The 7,543-nt window shown below is 37.4% G+C and overlaps 1 pseudogene; it reads right to left on the reverse strand.

The window, feature by feature from the left end:
* Window positions 1-4,368: 4,368 nt before the first annotated feature.
* LOC138151941 (large ribosomal subunit protein uL30-like) lies at window positions 4,369-5,208 on the reverse strand (annotated as a pseudogene).
* Window positions 5,209-7,543: the final 2,335 nt, after the last annotated feature.

Below are 7,543 nucleotides of genomic sequence, written 5' to 3' on the forward strand. Positions count from 1 at the left end.
ACAACCAGTTCTTCCTTGTTAGTCAGAATAACACCTAAAATAGCAGTTGCCCTTTCTGTTCCTTTCACCTTCAATAAGAAATCAACATTAAGGTAAGTCAGAACTTTATCTACTAATTCTCATTTAGCAAAGAGATAGTTCCAGCAAATGTTTAGATAATGGAAATACTCTATTAATGAAGTTTTATATTGATAGGTTTATGAGCTATTATGTAGCTTGCACTGATTGTTCATTCTTTCCTTCTGTCTGGGTGGTCCTCTATATATTCTCATCAAAATGTTGATTCTTTTTCCTTCATTGATTCTCATATATTTTCTCCATCATATTCCATACATTTAGTTCACAGGTTTTCTTAGGAGCCAATCCTACTATTCTGACACTTTTTTTTTTAATCTAATCTACTCTCTTTTAATAAAATAAATTATTCTTTTTTGTAGTTTTTTTTTATTTTAAACTTTAAAAAGAAAAAAAGGCATTACCATGTGAACAGCAGAATGTGAGAGAGGATTCAAAATATAAAGCAATAAATTTCCATTTCATGAAAGCATATATAAAAAATACTAAGCATTGTGTTGAGAGCTGTCCACCTTTTCTTTGCTTCCTTGTAAGTTTTCTCTTATTCTCTGCTGTGTACTTTTTGCTTTGTTCTTTATCCCCTCTTTCCCCCCGAGGCTACAATTAAGTGTAGATACACACACACACACACACACATACTCACATGCACATACACGTAAACACACATAAAATTATACAATACATAGGTATTTTTGTGTATATATATATATATACACACACATACACATATACATACATATGTACACATATACACACAAAGATATGCATATAAACACATATATCCATACATATACTTGTATATCAATAATCATAGTCATATATAGACATATACACTCAATATACTATACTTATTTATCTTCTGTTTCTCTCAGGGTGGATAACCTCTTCCTTGATAAATCCAAGTCCTTCCATATTTTTCCAAGTCCACCAATGCATCATTTCCTATATCACAGCAATATTCCCACCTTATATTGTGTTTTAAATGGTCCAAAACAACATTGATAAATGTGACTGACACAGTGTAGTTCCCCTCTTTTTCTCTTTTGCTTAAATCTAGCTTAAACTTAACTTTGTGCATGATCATTAAGTACCACTCCTGTTTCTTTTTCCCTAAAAAATATAAGTAGGTTATTCATTTGTCACATTTCAGTCATGAGTAGCTTCAGACCATCTTTTTATGTTACTTATGACATCTAATTTATTTCTTTGCATTAAAATGTTTAGGTCATTTAGTTACTTATACTTCACACATTTATATAGTCATCTGTTGTCTGGAGTTTATTACTCTCCCTCTTATTATATGTTATCTCCTGTGAATTACTGTTTCTACTGATATTCTTCTAGGTTTTCAGTGAATTTTCATTAATAGATGAATAAAAGCTAATTGACATTGCAAACAAATAATTGTTCTAGAATTTTTTTGCTTTTTTTTTGAAAGGCAATTGGGGTTAAGTGACTTGTCCAAAGTCACACAGCTAGTTTTTGTGTTGAGTGTCTGAGGCCGCATTTGAACTCAGGTCCTCATGAATCCAAGGCCAGTGCTCTATTCACTGTGCCACCTAGCCACCCCTGTTCTAGAATTTTAGAGGAAGCAGGAAGCATGGGCTAGAGAGGTGAGGGAAAAGATTATGGAGGAGCTCAGAGCTGCTTAAGTTTGGACTTGAAGGAAGGATAGAATTTCAACTGGCAAGGAAGAGGACAAGAGATATTTTAGGTGGGTAGGGATAGGAGCAAAGCTAAAAAGATAAGTAAACATACAGCACTTTCAAGAGACATTTGGTAGGAAAACTTGCCTTAAGTGAAGTATTAACATCTAAGAATGGTGGCTGATAAAGCTAATAAGGTCACTGGAGGGCTTTTCAGAAGGCTTATGAAATAACAAAAATCATTTTATACTATTAAAAAATTCTGGAGGTGGCTAGGTGGTGGAGTGAATAGAGCATCAGTCCTGGAGTCAGGAGGATCTGAGTTCAAATTCAGACTCAGCCACTTAACACTTACTAGCCATGTGACCTTGGGCAAGTCACTTAACCTCAATTGCCCTACCTTCCCCCCCTCAAAAAAAAATTCTGGGACCTGAATACAGAATTTTCTGGAAGGGAAAAAAAACTGAAGGTAGAGGGACTGGTTAGAAGGCAACTACCATATTCAGGTATTAGTTTCTTTCTTCACTACATTTAAGGCTCTCAGATTCTTTATATACCAGAACCTGAGGGAAAGGGACAAGGCAATTTCATTTTTGTCATTTAATATTTTATTTTTAACAATTACATGTAAAAACAATTTTAACATTCTTTTTCCCAAAAAATTTTGAGTTCCAAATTCTCTTTGAGAAACATTGAGAAAGCAAGCAATTTGGTACAGATTATACATACATAATCATGCAAAACACATTTCCATATAAGTCATTCTGTGAAAGAAAACACAGACCAAAAACAAACAAGAAAAATAAAGTAAAGAAAAATTATCTTTCATCTGCATCCAGGCTCTACCAGTTCTTTCTCTAGAGAGGCACAGTACCTTTCATCATAAGTCCTACAGAACTGTCTTGGATCATTGTATTGCTGAGAATAGCTAAGTTATTTCTGGTAGATCATCATGCAATATTGCTATTACTATGAACAATGTTCTCCTGGTCCTGCTCATTTAACTTGGAATCAGTTTTTATGACTTTCCATGTTTTTCTGAGCAAATCATGCTCGTTATTTCTTAAAGGACAATAGTATTCCATCAAAAATCATATTCAACCACTTGTTCAGCCATTTCCCAATTGATGGACATCCCCTCAATGTCCAATTCTTTGCCACCACTAAAAGAGCTGCTCTAAATATTTTTGTACATATAAGTTCTTTTCCTTGTTTTATTTTGTTTTAAATTTCTTTGGGATACAGACCTAGTGGTAGCATTGCTTGGTCAAAGGGTATGGATGCTTGCATAGTCCATTGGGCATACCATGTTTCCCCGATAATAAGACCTATCCCAAAAATAAGCCCTCCCCTTACTATGTAAAATAAGCCCTCCCCCGAAAATAAGCCCTATTGAGATTGCTACTGTAGTGAAGGTGATCCCCTGTGCTACACGCTACATTACGGTACCCTCTGTATGCACCGTCCCTCCCCCACCCCCCCGGGTGAAAGGCACGCTGCGCTCCAAGCTGCATCCAATCAGAGCTGCAGCAGTGAGCGCGTCATCCTGTTCTTCCCCAGTGATTTGCTTATTGAATAAAGGTACACTTTTTTGTTCACATTTACCTGTTTATTAAAATTGCTGTCAATGTTCATTAAAATAAGCCCTCCCCTGAAAATAAGCCCTCTGCTGTTTTTCTGTCCAAAAAAACTTAATAAGACAGTGTCTTATTATCAGGGAAACACGGTAGTTCCAAATTGTTCTCCAGAATGGTATACAACTTCACCAATAGTATATTAGTGTTTTAATTTTCCCACAACTCTTGGGGCGGCTAGGTGGCGTGGTGAATAGAGCACTGGCCCTGGAGTCAGGAGGACCTGAGTTCAAATCTGGCCTCAGACACTTACCACAAAAAGAAACTAGCCGTGTGACCTTGGGCAAGTCACTTGACCCCAATTACCCTGCCTTCCCCTTCCAAAAAGAAAACAAAAATACTTGTGGAGGGGCAGCTGGGTGGCACAGTGAGTAAAGTGCTGGCCCTGGAGTTAGGAGGACTCGAGTTTGGTTCTGGACTCAGACACTTAACACCCACACAAAAAAACTAGGCGTGTAACCTTGAGCAAGTTACTTAACCCCAATTGCCGTCCAAAAAGGCAAAAAATAAAAAAATAAAATAAACATTTCCCACAACTCCTCCAATATTTGTTATTTTCCTTTCTGCCATATTAGTCAATCTGACAGATGTGAAGTAGTAGCTCAGAGTTGTTTCAATTTACATTTGTCATGTCAATAATGATTTAGAGCAATTTTTTCATAAGACTATGTAGTTTTTATTACTTTGCCTGAAAATTGGCTCTTCATATCCTTTGATCATTTATCAATCAAGGAATGGCTCTTATTTCTATAAATTTGATTCAGTTATCTATATGTTTGAGAAATTAGGTCTTTATCAGAGAAAGTATAATTTTTTTCATAGTAATGATTACCAACTATGTATTTCCCTACATCCTGTGTTCCCCATTTATCCTACTCACTCTCTCCTTTTAACCTCTCCATTATCAAGTGTTTTGCTTCTGACTTTTACTTCCCCAAACTTCCCTCCCTTCTATCAGTTCCCACCCCTCTCTTATCCCTTTCCCTTCCTACTTTTCTGTATGGTAAAATAGATTTCTTTTTTTTTTTCTGTCACAGGCATTTTTATTAACAGACCATTAGAAAAATAATCATGGTGTAGAGACCTTTAGTTCATTCTTCTAATAAGCCTGTTGATCTGGTCTTCCCTGTTACCAGCATCTCCACCTTCCACAAAATGTGTAGTCTTTTTCTTCATTCTGCCTCGTGGAGAAGATAATTTGAAGGGCCACAGGAAGTTGTTGGCAGCTTTGAAGTGCTTGCCAACAGTGTAGATCTCATGGATCAAGTCCTCCATGCAGATAATTCCATATTTACCTAGAGATTTTGCAATAAGGGCATTATCTGTTAGGGCAATTCTCTGTTTCTTGATCTTGCCATAACCACGTTTGTAAATCAAGTCATTCACAGACTTCAGGTTTGGATAACCCCATGCAATGTATGGTTCCACAATCCTCAGCATGTTAATCGAGGCCTTGTTAAGCTTAACAAAAGTGCCATTGAAGATTTGGCGAAGGCGAAGAAGCTGCAATACTTTTCAGACCTTTGGGCTAACACCATTGATACCCCTGATTCTGATCACAAAAGCTAACTTGGGTTCAGCAGGTACGTAGTAGTTGCCAGCTTTGCGTGCCATTCTAGCCAGCCGGATTTCACTTCTGTACATCTGTCTGTACTCCTTATGGTAAGCTTTAGCTTTTTCATAGATAACTTTTCTCCGTATTTTACGGAGCTTTTTTATAGCCATCTTCTTCTTCAAACGTTTGGCCTTCAGTATTGCAAAAGCCTTTCTTTTTTTCAGAAGGGATTCTGGAACAGATGGTAGCTTCTTCTTTTCTTCTATGCCCGCCATGATTCTGGCCGGAAAAAGAGGGTAAATTAGATTTCTACACCCAACTGAATGTGTATTTTATTCTCTCTTTGAGTCAATTCTGATAAGAATAAGGTTCATATGTTCCCCTCCCTGATTTCTCCATTTCCCCTCTACTGTAAAATTTCTTTCAGGTCCCTTTTATGCCAGATAATTTATCCCATTCTACTCTCCTTCTCACCTCCTCCCAGTGCATTCTTCTTTCTTATCTCTTAATTTTATTTTTTAGATAGTCATACCATTACATTCAACTCATATCTCTGCTTTCTGTCTATGTATAATCCTTGTAACTACCCTAATAATGAAAACATTTTAGTAGTATAAATATCACTTTCCCATGTATGAATATAAATAGTTTAAAAACTTGTAAAATTCCTTATGATTTCTCTTTCCTGATTACCTTTTTTTTAATATTGTATTTGGAAGACAAATTTTCTATTCAGCTCTGGTCTTTTCATCAGGAATGCTTGAATGTCCTCTATTTTATTAAATATCCATTTTTCCCCCTGAATGATTGTACTCAATTTTGCTTCAAAGGTGATTCTTGGTTGTAATCCTAGCTCTTTTGCCCTCCAGAATATAATATTCTAAGTCTTCCAGTACATTAATGTAGAAGTTGCTAAATCATATGTTACCCTGACTGTGGTTCCATGATCTTTGAATTGTATCTTTTGACTGCTTGTAGTATTTTTAGTATTTTCTCCTTGATCTGGGAGGTCTGGAATTTTTATATACTCTTCTAAGGAGTCTTCATTTAGAGATCTGTTTGAGAAGGTAATCAGTAGACTTTTCATTTCTATTTTGCCCTATAGTTCTAAAATATTAGGGTAGTTTTGGATTTGTGCCTCTTTTATTGCTTGGTCTAGTCTGTTTTTCAATGTGTTATTTTCTTCAGTATTTTTTGTCTCTCCTTTACCAAGCTGTTGACTGTTTTTTCATGATTTTTTTGCACCACTTTCATTTCTATTCCGAATTTTTCTTCTACCTCTCTTACTTGATTTTTAAAATTCTTTTTGAGCTCTTCTGTAGTCAGAGACCAATTTATATTTTTCTTTGAGACTTTGGATGCAGGAGTTTTGAATTTGTTGTCTTCTTCTGAGTGTGTGTTTTGATCTTCCTTGTCATCATGGTAACTTTCTACCATCAGAATTTTTTTCTGTGCTTTCTTCATTTTCCAGCCTATTTCTTGACCTTTTAACTCTATGCTAAAGTTGGGCTCTGCCTCCCATGTGGAGGGAGCACTGTCCCAAGCTTCAAGTTTTTTTGTTTGTGACAGTTTTCAGAGGTAATTCTGGGGACCTGCGAATTTTTGGCTCTTCCAAGGTGTTATGATTTAGGGAGGAGTGTGTTTATTACTCTTATGTATGGTGAATGGTTTGTGAGTGACCATAAGTACTCTTTTCATTCCTGGAATTGTGACCACATTCCCTGCTCCCCTGTGCCTGCAAGCTCTGCTGTGCTTGTGTTCCTCCTTGCACTGAGACTAATACCAGGACTGTGACCCAGAACTGAGCATAGGCAGTGTAACAGAGTCCTGCCCCTGGTGCCCTCAAAGGGACCTCTGTCAATCTCTTTCTGATCCATTGTCAGATCGCCTTACCATCTCTGGGATAAGAGGTCTGGAAATCACAACTGCTGCCACTGACTCAATTTCCCTGAAGCTTGCTCCTGGTTTTCTGGGGCCCAGTCTTCTATGCTGGCTAGTGCTGCCTGTGCTAGACTGCTCTCCTCTTTCACCCTGGTGCTGTAGACCTTTCCTGCTGACCTAAGTTGTCTTGGGCTAGAACATTGTTTCACTCCATCTTTTGTGGGTTCTGCCATTTTTTATATATATATTGCCTTTTGGAGGGCAATTGGGGTTAAATAACTTGCCCAAGGTTACATGGCTAGTTTGTGTGTGTGTGTGTGTGTGTGTGTGTGTGTGTGTGTGGGTGTTAAGTATCTGAGGCCGGAACCGAACTCAGGTCCTCAACTCCAGGGCCGGCGCTTTACTCAGTACACTACCTTGCCGCCCCTATAATTTGTTTAGAGTGATTATTTAAAGGTTGGATAGGCTTGGGGGAGAACTCAGGTGAGTCCCTACCTTTACCCCATCACCAACAGAGGAATTTGAATTTTCAGTTCTCCATTCTTTCTTCTCCAGATAAGCAGGACACAAAAACTGTCCAATATAAAACCCAACCCATTTTTCTTGGCAAATGGGAGACAGGATGTATGGAGGAGAGGCCATTAGTAATTAAAGAATAAAACACATTTCAGCTGATTTCCCAGGAACTTAATACAAATACCTCTGAGAACTTCCTCCCATCCTGATCTCAGCATAGGCTCCTTAAACCAGGA

This window comes from Petaurus breviceps, unplaced genomic scaffold, assembly GCF_028583685.1.
Source record: "Petaurus breviceps papuanus isolate PSGF00001 unplaced genomic scaffold, PetGlider_PUasm1.0 90919, whole genome shotgun sequence".
Taxonomy (NCBI): domain Eukaryota; kingdom Metazoa; phylum Chordata; class Mammalia; order Diprotodontia; family Petauridae; genus Petaurus; species Petaurus breviceps.